Raw genomic sequence first — 14,304 nt, 5'->3', positions numbered from 1 at the left:
AAAGACTTCTTATCCCCTTACATTTGGTCTAAATCTTGATATTTAGACTAAATAATTGAATATCAGTTATAGTTTTTCAAATCATCTCAGCTATACACTGAATTTCCCAGTTGTCTCTTTTGATAATATTGATATGTCACTGAGCTCTGGTCAGTGAGTTGGTAGTGGATCTCATTGTGTAATCTCTGGGTCATTATTTCTAATTTTTTCAATTTTTGGCCACACCTCACAGCATGCGGGATCTTAGTTCTTTGAACAGAGATTGAACCTGTGCCCCTTGCAAGGTAAATGCAGAGTCTTATCCACTGGCTCCTCTCTCCATTGGATTTCCCAGGCAAGAATACTGGAGTGGGTTGCTATTTCCATCTTCCCAACTCAGGGACTGAAACCCACATCTCTTGCATTGCAGCTGGATTCTTTATTGCTGAGCCAATGGTGAAGTCCTTCGATAACAATTCATTAGTAGGAATGTTTTATAAGTGAGAAAATTGAGATTTAGACATTATCTCCCCCAAATCAAAGTTGTCACCTAGCAAAAATGACAGAGTTCACATACAAACCCTTTCTGTATCACTTCAAAATCTATAATTTTCTCTACATTTTTCAGAATTACTTATTTTGAAGTAAAACAATTATCTTCTTAAAGATGGACAATGATTGGTAAGTGGCAAACAGAAAAATGCTTAAAGTTAATTTTTATTGAGTAGTAATTCATTGATTCAATCCTATGCAGAAAATCATATGGGTAGACAAAATTCTTTTTTTATTCTGAAGCCAGGAAGAAAAGAGAATGAAATGTTAATTTACTGAAGTGTGAGTTGTACAGTTCAGTATGATATTTTCCTGTTTCATTAAGTTAGGAGTTAAGTCTTGGGCAGCCATCTCTGAAGCACTTTACATAAAAATAACTGATGCACAAGGAACATAAGAAACAGGCAGGAAGTCACTAGTTACTACTCTAGTTTTACCTCAGTTAGAATGAAAGTCAACTAATTGAATATTTTTCACTAGATAAAAAACGTAAGCCTCACAGAAGTTTAAGAAATTACAAGGTATTCTGAAGCCTGTGTTTATACTGATTGGGGGCATTTTTATTACTATTCACAAAATGACATTAAAAAAGATTAATATATGAAGGCTGTTTGTAGCATCAGCAATTCCATTTTGAAAGTGTATTTTTTACAGGTCAAGAAAGCCATAAAGCATTGATTATTGAATATAAATACATTGTGCTAGATAATTAACAATGAATCAAGGTCTCCAAATGGCTTTCACACGTAGTAACACATTTATAAAGCTCTACAGTATCCAGTAGAATTATAGATGTAGTAACATAATTCAATTTTTAAAAGTACAAATTAGATTGCAATTAACTTTCATTAAAATTCTTGAAACTTATTTTAACTGAAAAAAATCGTGCCAGAAAAATGTAATAGGGCTATCAAGTATGCACAAAGCAACTGATTTTTTTTTTTCCTGAGAGCCTATTACAGTGAAGATGTTATTGCCGCTATTGTAGAAATGTATTAAGTGAAAGTGTTAGTAGCTTAGTCCTGTAGACTATGTGTGACCCCATGGACTATAGCCCGCCAGGCTCCTTTGTCCATAGGATTCTCTAGGCAAGAATACTGGAGTGGGTAGCCATTCCGCTCTCCAGAGGATCTTCCTGACTCAGGGATCGAACCTAGGTCTCCTACACTGAGGACAGATTCTTTACCGTATGAGTCACCAGGGAAGCCCAGAAATGTGTAAGGGAATCTTTATTAGGAACATAACACAATTCTACTTTTGTCCAATTTCTATTCCACTATCTCATTATTGCTTCTCAGTTTTTACAATTTTAATGTTAATGTCACTAATTCTATTCTTTTTTAGTAAACATTAAGGCAAACTCCAATACTTTGGCCACCTGATGTAAAGAGTTGACTTATTTGAAAAGACCCTGATACTGGGAAAGATTGGAGGCAGGAGAAGGGGGCGACAGAGGATGAAACAGTTAGATGGCATCACTGACTCAATGGACATGGGTTTGGGTAAACTCCGGGAGTTGGTGATGGACAGGGAGGCCTGGTGTCCTGCAGCTCATGGGGTTGGCAAAGGGTCGGACACGACTGAGTGACTGAACTGAACTGAAAGCAAAAGCTGAAAACTATAATGAAACATATTGTAAAGGTGCTCTTCTACTGAGTGATAAAAAATACAAAGCTTACTTGTAAAACTATTGCCTGAATCACAGATATTCACATTTTTTAAACATTGTATTTTCACCCTAATATTATCTGTTTTTCAAGTATGGAGACACACCCTTTGTTCTGTGACTTAGTATATAAGTTCCAATAAAAATATGACTCCTGAGGGCTGTCTTTTCACCTTACTTATAGTTTCCTTTGTAGTGCAAAAGCTTTTAAGTTTCATTAGGTCCCATTTGTTTAGTTTTGCTTTTATTTCCAATATTCTGGGAGGTGGGTCATAGAGGATCTTGCTTTGATTTATGTCGGAGAGTGTTTTGCGTATGTTCTCCTCTAGGAGTTTTATAGTTTCTGGTCTTACATTTAGATCTTTAATCCATTTTGAGTTTATTTTTGTGTATGGTGTTAGAAAGTGTTCTAGTTTCATTCTTTTACAAGTGGTTGACCAGTTTTCCCAGCACCACTTGTTAAAGAGGTTGTCTTTTTTCCATTGTATATCCTTGCCTCCTTTGTCAAAGATAAGGTGTCCATAGGTTCGTGGATTTATCTCTGGGCTTTCTATTCTGTTCCATTGATCTATATTTCTGTCTTTGTGCCAGTACCATACTGTCTTGATGACTGTGGCTTTGTAGTAGAGTCTGAAGTCAGGCAGGTTGATTCCTCCAGTTCCATTCTTCTTTCTCAAGATTACTTTGGCTATTCGACTGGTCAACCACTTGTAAAAGAATGAAACTAGAACACTTTCTAACACCATACACAAAAATAAACTCAAAATGGATTAAAGATCTAAATGTAAGACCAGAAACTATAAAACTCCTAGAGGAGAACATACGCAAAACACTCTCCGACATAAATCAAAGCAAGATCCTCTATGACCCACCCCCCAGAATATTGGAAATAAAAGCAAAACTAAACAAATGGGACCTAATGAAACTTAAAAGCTTTTGCACTACAAAGGAAAGTATAAGTAAGGTGAAAAGACAGCCCTCAGATTGGGAGAAAATAATAGCAAATGAAGAAACAGACAAAGGATTAATCTCAAAAATATACAAGCAACTCCTGCAGCTCAATTCCAGAAAAATAAATGACCCAATCAAAAAATGGGCCAAAGAACTAAACAGACATTTCTCCAAAGAAGACTTACAGATGGCTAACAAACACATGAAAAGATGCTCAACATCACTCATTATTAGAGAAATGCAAATCAAAACCACAATGAGGTACCATTACACGCCAGTCAGGATGGCTGCTATCCAAAAGTCTACAAGCAATAAATGCTGGAGAGGGTGTGGAGAAAAGGGAACCCTCTTACACTGTTGGTGGGAATGCAAACTAGTACAGCCGCTATGGAAAACAGTGTGGAGATTTCTTAAAAAACTGGAAATAGAACTGCCATATGACCCAGCAATCCCACTTCTGGGCATACACACTGAGGAAACCAGATCTGAAAGAGACCCGTGCACCCCAATGTTCATCGCAGCACTGTTTATAATAGCCAGGACATGGAAGCAACCTAGATGCCCATCAGCAGATGAATGGATAAGGAAGCTGTGGTACATATACACCATGGAATATTACTCAGCCATTAAAAAGAATTCATTTGAACCAGTCCTAATGAGATGGATGAAGCTGGAGCCCATTATACAGAGTGAAGTAAGCCAGAAAGATAAAGAACATTACAGCATACTGACACATGTATATGGAATTTAGAAAGGTGATAAAGATAACCCTATATGCAGAACAGAAAAAGAGACACAGAAATACAGAACAGACTTTTGAACTTTGTGGGAGAATGTGAGGGTGGGATATTTCAAAAGAACAGCATGTATACTATCTATGGTGAAACAGATCACCAGCCCAGGTGGGATGCACGAGACAAGTGCTCCGGCCTGGTGCACTGGGAAGACCCAGAGGAATCGGGTGGAGAGGGAGGTGGGAGGGGGGATCGGGATGGGGAATACATGTAAATCCATGGCTGATTCATATCAATGTATGACAAAACCCACTGGAAAAAAATAATAATAATAATAATAAAAAAAAAAATTAAAAAAAAAAAAAATGACCATAAATAAGAAATGTAAAATTGGCATAGAATACACAAGTTGTTCAGAAAACGTTAAAAAAAATTTAATTAACAAAATATTAATCAAAATTGTAGGAGGAAGAAAATAGTATTGGTAAATGTTGGCAATATTGGCCTTATGATTAGATCCTACAGATAAAATTTGCACCATCAGCTGCTTACTTTGTAATTCTGAACTTTTGCTGATTCTTTTTGATAGATACAAAGTCATTTAAACACTGCTAATGTTTATTGAGTGTCTATTGGGGTTACTTGAATTCTGTGAGATGTGTAAGAAAGAACAAAGGAAACATGAAATATTAGCTGTTTTTCATCAAAGCACATCTAGGGAGGAAGTAAGCCAGATGTAAAGACAATATGTGATCATTAGCAGGTGTGTTTTAAAGAGTAAATGGAAACCAAAATTGAGGTGCAAGGGTAATACCTTTAAGTTGGAATGATTAAGAAAAGAATTTGAACCAGGGTTTGAAAGATGGGTGCAATTCTAATACACATTAAAGAGAAACAAAATCAAGTTATATGAGGGATAAACATAAAAAATGACTAAAATGTATCTTTAAAAGAAAAATGGAATAGTTGTCAAGGAAATAATAGAAGGTAAAAAAGGAAGTGTTGGGTGAGGAAGTAGATAATTTGAATGACAATAAAGAAAATCTTTTTGCTTAAAAAAAAAAAAAAAAATATGACTCCTATGAGGAAACTTTATATAATTGACATGAGACGTGTTTATGTTAGAACTTACCACAGTGAGTGAGCAAATACAATGTCTCTTTACTCAATACAGTTTCTTCTGAAAAGGGGGATATATTTTTCTTTAATAAATAAACCCACATAGAGTTTAAACAGCAAACTTTTAAATGTTCCATTATTTTAGTAAATATTCATTAAATGCCTTTTAAAATATTCTTCTGAGCAACAGGAACTACAAACATGCTTAGTTTTGTTCTCAAGATGTCCAAAATCTTGCAAAGGACACAAATATGCAAAATTGACTGAAATTCAACATCACAATAGTTGTAAGTGAAGAATCAACAAATTCTAAGCAAAAAAAAAAAAAAAAGCAGGGGGGGATAAATCAATGAATTGAATCTAGGGAAGTTAGTAAAGACTTCACAGAAATGACATTTGAACTCAGCTTTGAAAATGTATTAATGCAATTAAAAGCCATGTGTATAACAAGCTGAGGAAAACGAGTAAGTAAATCACTCATATGTTGTCAAATTGAATAATAGGCTGTCTTATAGTTTATCTTGGGATTAGGATGGCAAAAATGTGAGATGAAGAGATATAATAAAAAAATAAATTGGTAATACTTGCATTTTTAAAACAAAAACTTTGTCATATTAATTCAAAGTTTTAAAATGATTATCATGATAGTCAAGACAAATATTACATGGATTCCCACTATGTACGATTAAAAAAACAAATGTTCTAAGAAATTAACCCAGACCTTACAAACCTTAATTTTTTGGCAGTGTGTATTGAGTATGTGCATGTTCATGTGTGTGGTTGGGTATCTGTTCACGTACTTCAGGCACTTGTGTGCATGTGAGCAAGTGGGTATGTAGAATAGTGTGTGTGTCACACAATGATGTGAGTACATGTACGATTGTGAGACGAGGCACATGTAACTGTCTCTGCGAGTTATATACGGTGAGTTCGAATGTGGGTGCCTGTGTCATGTGCAGGAGTATATGTTGGTGACTCGTGTAGGTGTTGAGTGTGAACACCTCTAATTATCTCTTTGGAATACCATGTTCCTGCAAAACAGAGTAGGATTAAGCCCAATGAGGAAAAGGGAAATCATTCAAAGAATTGAACCCAGGGTTCTGTATTTGAGCATATGCGTGTATACTCAACTGCTTCAGTCATGTTTGACTCTTTGCAACACTATGGACTGTTGCCTGCCAGGCTCCTCTCTCCATGGGATTTCCCAGGCAAGAATACTGGAATGGGCTGCCATTTCCTCTTCCAGGGGATCTTCCTGACCCAGGGATTGAAGCCACATCTCTTGTATTGCAAGTGGATTCTTTATCGCTGAGCCATTGGGGAAGCATAGGGCATGAATATCAAGTACATCTAATTAAAAAATATGGAGTATAGACTAAACACATGAAGTAGAAGTGTGAGATGATGCAAGTCTGAAATACTGAAATGGTACTGAGGATAAACTGTATAAATATAATCAAAAGTAAGTATGGATAAATGATTTCCCATATTTTGCATATTGGATACATGACAAAAATGTTTGAAATATCAAAAATCCAATTATTTGTCATAATAGTTCAGTGGGACACTAGGCTGCTTAAGCATAAGCCCTCGCTCTGCTAGGCTGCCATGCACATCTGGTTGTGCTTCTCAAAGTAAGATGCAAACATTTCTCAGTTCTATGATGTAGTGCCAGCTGAAATGCATAGTCAAGTTACAAGGTTAAGGTACATCTTCCTGAAGCATTAATCTTATTTGAAGTTCCGAAAACTTCTGAAAATTCTTGAAATTTTGACCTGAAGTCCTAGAAGCTTAGGGGAAAATAAAAATCATTTATAGAAAAAAAGTACATGTTTATTCATTTGAGGTCACAGATATTGAATAGGTGATCATATATGTTACTAGACATAGTTCAGCTAGAAGGCAAAATCGAAATAGATTCCCAGTTTTGTGATTCATAGGAAAATGGTTTATCAGTCTGGAACTGTACGTGAGGCTATTCCAACAAGTCAGAGCCATATCACACAAACAACAGTGTCCACCCTGGAGGAAATTCTTTCATCGTGTGTGTTTGGCCTGATTTATTGCTTCTCAATGGAGAGGCATTGGACTTCTCATAATGAGAACTCTGGGACTCTTGCCATCCATAGCCTTTTCAGGTCACCAAAATAGATTCAACTCTTGTTCTGGGCCTTCTAGCTTTAATCTTACTGCTTAGTTGTCACTTTTTCTTATGACTTAAGACTCTACACAGTGATCTCGATGATGACTCTGACTCTCCTTCCTTCACTACAGCATCATAGGGAATCACCTGCTGAAAGTGTCTCCTGAGTCAACCAGGTTACAACATTTTCTATGTAAATACTAGCCTCAGTCTGGGCCTGCTCATTGAATACAAATGGTAAGAGCTTTTATATATAAATCCTTTAAGTTATATTTTATTCAGGCTAAGGCTGGTTAAATTTTAATTTTTGCGCTATAACTAAGCAACCAATAGCAATAACCAATTTGTAGGGGGAAAAGTGGCCTATATTTTTAAGCAATTCTTAAGTAGTAAATGTGAATATAAAGTACTTATGTTTGCTATAGCCATCCATAGGTTTTTAGATACAGCAAAAACTGTGTTTTCTGATAATATTCTTAGAATTATTATTGTGGGGGTATAATTATCAATAATAATTAAATATTCTAAAGTTATGACTATACATATATGTACAAACACACACACATATATATGTGCAGAATACATACTTTAAATTTTGCTACATATTTGATACATTTCACTAAGCTACAGAGTGAAATCTATTTTTTTAAAACACTAAAACCAGTCTTTGAGTTCTCTAAATAGAATAAAGTACCATCTGTAGATGTACTATGTGTATAAATTCTTTCTAAGTCATTGATCTACTGACAGTCACATCTACATCTAACAGTCATGCAGGGAAGAACTTGCCAAGGAAAGACCATCTTCCTTCAAGCCTCAGTAGCACATGATTCAGCACAAAATGTAGGTCACAAGAATATCATTAAGATTGGACTGTAACATTTACTTTTCTTTTTTAAGCAACAGCCTTCGATTTCCTGCTCTGCTATTCTCTTTCACTCTGACAGTTTGGGTCTTTACTGCCAATCTGCATGTATTTATCACATAATAGTAAAGCTTACTTTTTTCTCCCATTACTCTGCTTCCTATACTGAATTTTTCTCATTTTGGACATAATTATGTTTCTTCCTGACAACTTTAATAAAAAAAAAATTATGCTGAATCCTAATTCTATTCAGGATGGACCATGCATGACCTGATGTATTACTTTTCAAGTATATCCACCTGAAAGTAAATTCACTATATTACAGAGTTATGTTTAAAGAAATATTAGAAAGATGGAAAGAAAAAGAAAAAAGATTAAAACCTTTTATATTGGCATGGATGAATGTCTGTGAGCATTAATTATTCCTCTTATATATTCATAATAAAACATCATATTTTATTAGCTGGGTTGAATTAATTTCCTATAACTAATTTTACATCAATGAATGGATTACTTGCCATTTCTATTGTCATTCCCTTGAATTTCTGTTGACTATTACTTTTCAAGAATTATTTTATGAACAATCATGTAGTCAGCTGATGTATATAGGGCTTTCATTTTATGTTTATAAAATACAAAGATAGGATAAGACATTGTGATATAGAGGGAAAGCTCTAGAACAAAAATGAGAATAACTGGGTACACTGCTTGCTTTTGTAAAACTACTTGACCATAATCAATAGCCTAAAATTAGTTGGCTAGTTGAGAGTTATTATGTGCCTCACACTATAAGTATCAGAGTCTGTTCCCCTGAGATAGAATGGAAAGTGGCAGACACTATGGCAAATCTTTCAGAGTTGTCAATTTCCACCTTTGGAAGTTGTAAGCTTCATTAGCTTTGAGTAAGGTAATATGTGTAAAATTATAGGACACTATATGGCATATAGTAGGTACCATTTATATCTATCTCTCTACATATATTTCTGCTTTTTTAATATGAATAATTTTGTTGTTTTTGTACTTTTTTCTGAATATAATTGATTTATTTTTTAACCAAACTCTTTTGGAAGAAACATTGTTTTCATCAATGTATTACATTAAAGTTTTATGAGAAGAATGAGAGGTTTTAAGAGTATTTTTGCAAGGAGATCCAGGAGGGATTTGGCTGAAATAGGTAGAATCCAGGTGATTATTTACATACAGGGGAAGTTATCTCTGATGGTTTCAGAGATATCCAATATAGAATATTTTTCCAGATAAATTCTGTGTACTCTGCAATGTGACATTTCCTTTTAACCTTAAGAAACATTAGTGATAAAAAAGAAATTAGAAAATGTTTGCAAGGTTGGGATTTCGTAAGGAGACCAACTAATAAACTCAAAATGGATTGAAGATCTAAATGTAAGACCAGAAACTATAAAACTCTTAGAGGAAAACATAGGCAGAACACTCCCCAACATAAATCACAGCAAGATCCTCTATGACCCACCTCCCAGAGTAATGGAAATAAAAGCAAAAATAAACAAATGAGACCTAATTAAACTTAGAAGCTTTTGCACAATGAAGCAAACTATAAGCAAGGTGAAAAGGCAGCCTTCAGAATAAGAGAAAATAATAGCAAATGATATAACTGACAAAGAATTAATCTCTAAAATATATAAGCAGCTCATGCAGCTCAATACCTGAAAAATAAATGACTCAATCAAAAAATGGGCCAAAGAACTAAACAGATATTTCTCCAAAGAAGATATACAGATGGCTAACAAACACATAAAAAGATGCTCAACATCACTCATTATCAGAGAAATGCAAATCAAAACCACAATGAGGTACCATCTCATGCCAGTCAGAATGGCTGCTATCACAAAGTCTACAAACAATAAATGCTGGAGAGGGTGTGGAGAAAAGGGAACCCTCTTACACTGTTGGTGGGAATGCAAACTAGTATATCCACTATGGAGAACAGTGTGGAGATTCCTTAAAAACCTGGAAATAGAACTGCTATATGACCCAGCAATCCCACTGCTGGACATACACACTGAGGAAACCAGAATTGATAGAGAAACATGTAACCCAATGTTCATTGCAGCACTGTTTACAATATCTAGGACATGAGGCAACATAGATGTCCATTGGCAGATGAATGGATAAGGAAGTTGGGGTTCAGTTCAGTCGCTCAGTCGTGTCTGACTCTTTGCAACCCCATGAATCACAGCATGCCAGGCCTCCCTGTCTATCACCAACTCCCGGAGTTTACTCAAACTCATGCCCGTCTAGTAGGTGAAGCCATCCAGCCATCTCATCCTCTGTCACCCCCTTCTCCTCCTGCCCCCAATCTCTCTCAGCATCAGGGTCTTTTCCAATGAGTCAACTCTTCGCATGAGGTGGCCAAAGTATTGGAGTTTCAGCTTCAGCATCAGTCCTTCCAATGAACATCCAGGACTGATCCCCTTTAGGATGAACTGGTTGGATCTCCTTGCAGTCAAAGGGACTCTCAAGAGTCTTCTCCAGCACCACAGTTCAAAAGCACCAATTCGGTGCTCAGCTTTCTTCACAGTCCAAATCTCACATCCATACATGACCATCAGAAAATCCATAGCCTTGGCCAGATGGACCTTTGTTGGCAAAGTAATGTCTCTGCTTTTTACTATGCTATCTAGTTTGGTCATAACTTTCCTTTCAAGGAGTAAGCGTCTTTTAATTTCATGGCTGCAGTCACCATCTGCAGTGACATATACACAATGGAATATTACTCAGCTATAATAAAGAATGTATTTTAATCACTTCCAATGAGGTGGATGAAACTGTAGCCTATTATACAGAGTGAAGTAAGTCAGAAATAGAAACACTAATACAGTATATTAACACATATATATGAAATTTAGAAAGACAGTAACAACAACCCTATATGCAAGATAGCAAGAGACACAGAGGTAAAGGACAGACTTTTGGACTCTATGGGAGAAGGTGAGGGTGGGATGATTTGAAAGAATATCGTTGAAACATGTATATTACCATATGTAAAACAGATGACCAGTTCAAGTTCAATGCAGGAAGCAAGGCATTCAAAACTGGTGCTCTAGGACAACCAGGGGGGCGGGGGTGGGGAGGGAGGTAGGAGGAGAGCTCAGAATGGAGGGAAACATGTACGGCCATGGCTGATTCATGTCAATGTATGCCATAAACCACCACAAAATTGTAAAGTAATTAGTTTCCAATTAAAATAAATAAATTAATTTTAAAAATGCTTGCAAGTTTGGGATTTCTTAATGAAACCAATTAAGGGCTAAATGCTATGCATTTTGCTGCAAATCACATAGATGAATATATCAAATAAGAAATAGTATATGATATAGAAATATATGTATATAAATAACATGAAACAGAATATATGAAAAATAAGAATTTTGTTGGTGTTTTTGTGAAATATGTTAAAAAAACAATCTCTTTACTTGGGTGATTTCTACCCCTGGATATTTTAGAGTTTTACTGGAAAATATATAAGTACACATCGTCATGGTTAAGCACATGGTATTAAAGAAAGAGTATTAGCTAGGAGGTGGAAAAGTGGGTCTCTGATTCTTGGCTGTACCAATTGCTGTCATCCCTTGGCCATGCTATTCATTATCTCTTGGCCTCAGTTTACTCTTTTGCAAAATTAGGATAATGACAATATCTATCTCAAAGGATTGTTTTGATGATCAAATGCGGAAATACGCTCCAAGTCCTTAGAATGATGATTGATACATATCAGGTATTCATAGTGTCTAATGAGAAACTCTATCTTAACAAAATCCATTCACACACCAAATCCTCATTTAAATATGGAAAACATGGCCATCAATGCCTGCATAGAAAGAAGAGTGACTATAAATATGATCACAAATAACAATAACAATGGATTTGAGCAATGTAGGATAATGACCATAGTATATGTAGTAGAATTTTTAAGCCACAAGAAACAAAAATAGTAATACACATTTGTTTGTTTGTTTACTAGCAAAATTATGGGTCTCTAATGCTACCTGATTTTTTTTTTTTTCAGACTTTAAGTCAATCCTTCAGTGCTGACTTGGATGGAGCCAAGAATGGAATGGCAGTGGTTCTCTTTGAATTCAGAAGCAGATTTTATTGTAGACAACTTAATATGAATCAACAGGCAGAAGGAAAATAGTGAAAAAGTGAGGCAAAAAAGAGAGAGAAATACAGTACCCCACACAGGGAAAGGTGCTGCTGCTATTAACTGATTCCCCTTCTAAAAATTCACACAGAAGCCAATGTAGTGCTATCCCAAGTGAGAGGTGAAGGATCTGAGGTGTCTATGGAAGTCCTGCATCAGTGTCCCCATATGGGAATTCCCCAACACCTTCACCCTGCCCCAGTGTGGACATGCCCATTCATCCAGAGAATGTCCTCTGGCAAGTCTTCTGCTGGTTTTGAAATTAAGAACTTGGCATCTGTTCTTATATCCAAGCAAGATGAATGTCTTGCAGGTTTCTTTCTCTTGCATTCATGGGGGAATTCTTTACCAGTGAGCCACCAGGGAAACCTCCATTCTTTAGAGAACACTGCATATCACAAACCCCCAAACTATTACTTTTTCCCCCTCTTTGGGAGTCCATATACAATATTTTGGCAACTTTGGTACTATTAAGCATCTGGGTGTTTTGTTTCTTCTCTTTTCTTTTCTTTGGAGAAGGCTGTGTGAGTGGAACTGAACCCAGGGTCATGGGATATCAGATTAAGAGCACAAAGTAAATGAGCAGGAGAAGGAAACCACAGCTCTTCTGTGAAACCAAGGAAAGAGTATAAAACTGGCTGCTTTTTTTGGACAGTGCAAGTAAAAAAATAATAATCAGAATAACAGGAAAGAAGATACCAGGTTCCAGAGAATGCCTGTGGGAAGAAGAATGGAATTTGTGAGAGGGAGAAATCTGTTACAAGGACTTGGGAACTTGAAGATAGAAAGAAACAAGCTACTATATGGATTAGATAGATGTTGGGAAAAGTTCAATTTTGGATAATAATTGTGGTAGGATGTATGCCTGAGAAGTTTAAAGTTTAATATTGGAAATGATTAAAAGTGTCTGAGTCAAGAAAAAAAAAGGAGCATTTAAAGCAAGGAACAATATGGGAAAGGAGTGGGGAAAATATGGGATTTAGCCATCTCTGAGGTTATGGAGTGTCTTACCCAAAGAACTGTGTATTTGGAAGTCAAAATTATGAGTAGTTTCAGTAATAAAATAATTTGGAAAGGAATATTCTCTGTAGAGCTGCAAGTTTTAGAAATCACTTTCTGAGATTTAAATGATGCTATATATGAGAAAGTTGGGTTTGGGCAGAGAATTGTGTGGTTGCTTGCCAGAAGAGAATGTAAATCTGAAGTTAGAGGTGAAGTGTACTGAGGATTATTGTAGGAGCCGAAATTGGAAGGCCTGAGATGGTGGGAACAGGGCTTAGAGCCAGGAAGAAAGCAAGATACAAGCCAGAGCTGAAAGAAGAGTGAACATGAGCCAAGCCGTTAGGAAGATAGCAGGGCGGAAGTTTCAGTGAGATGGAAAGGGACCCGAGATGAGACCCACATGTGGCATGAGAGATTACAGACTGGAAAGGGGTGGGAAAGCAATAAGTTACTACTATGCAATACACAGGAGTTTTGTTTTCCAAGAAGCAGAAATTAAAGATACATATCACAGAAGTTAAAAAAAAGGGCAGACTTTTCTTTATTATATAAACTAGACATGCAGTAGCTAAATATAGAAGTCCAGTGTTCATTCATCACAGCTTTATTCTCCTTAATATTAGCATGATTTCCTGTCTTTTCATCATTATTTTTGTTTGTTTGTTTTTGGAGTGAAACCACTTTTAGCAACTTGAATTCTGTCTTTAAATCAGTAATATCACTGCAGTTAAATTTTAAAAAATGTACTGGATGATAGTTCAACGGAAATTCAGCTCTAGGGGAAAATGTTTTTTCCAGTAGTCATGTACTGATGTGAAAGCTGAACCATAAAGAAGGCTGAGCACCAAAGAATTGATAGTTTCAAACTCTAGTGCTGGAGAAGACCCTTGATAATCCCTTGGACAGCAAAATCAAACCAGTCAATCCTAGAGGAAATCAACCCTGAATATTAGTGGAAGGACTGATGCTGGAGCTAAAGCTCCAATACTTTGGCCACATGATGCAAAGAACTGATTCATTGGAAAAATCCCTGGTGCTGGGAAAGATTGAGGACAGAAGAAGGGGGCGACAGAGGATGATAGTTGGATGGCATCATTGACTCAATGGACATGA

The sequence above is a fragment of the Dama dama genome, chromosome 30 (assembly GCF_033118175.1).
Source record: "Dama dama isolate Ldn47 chromosome 30, ASM3311817v1, whole genome shotgun sequence".
Taxonomy (NCBI): Eukaryota; Metazoa; Chordata; class Mammalia; order Artiodactyla; family Cervidae; genus Dama; species Dama dama.
The sequence above is the reverse complement of the archived record's forward strand: the minus strand, read 5'-3'. Positions refer to the sequence as shown.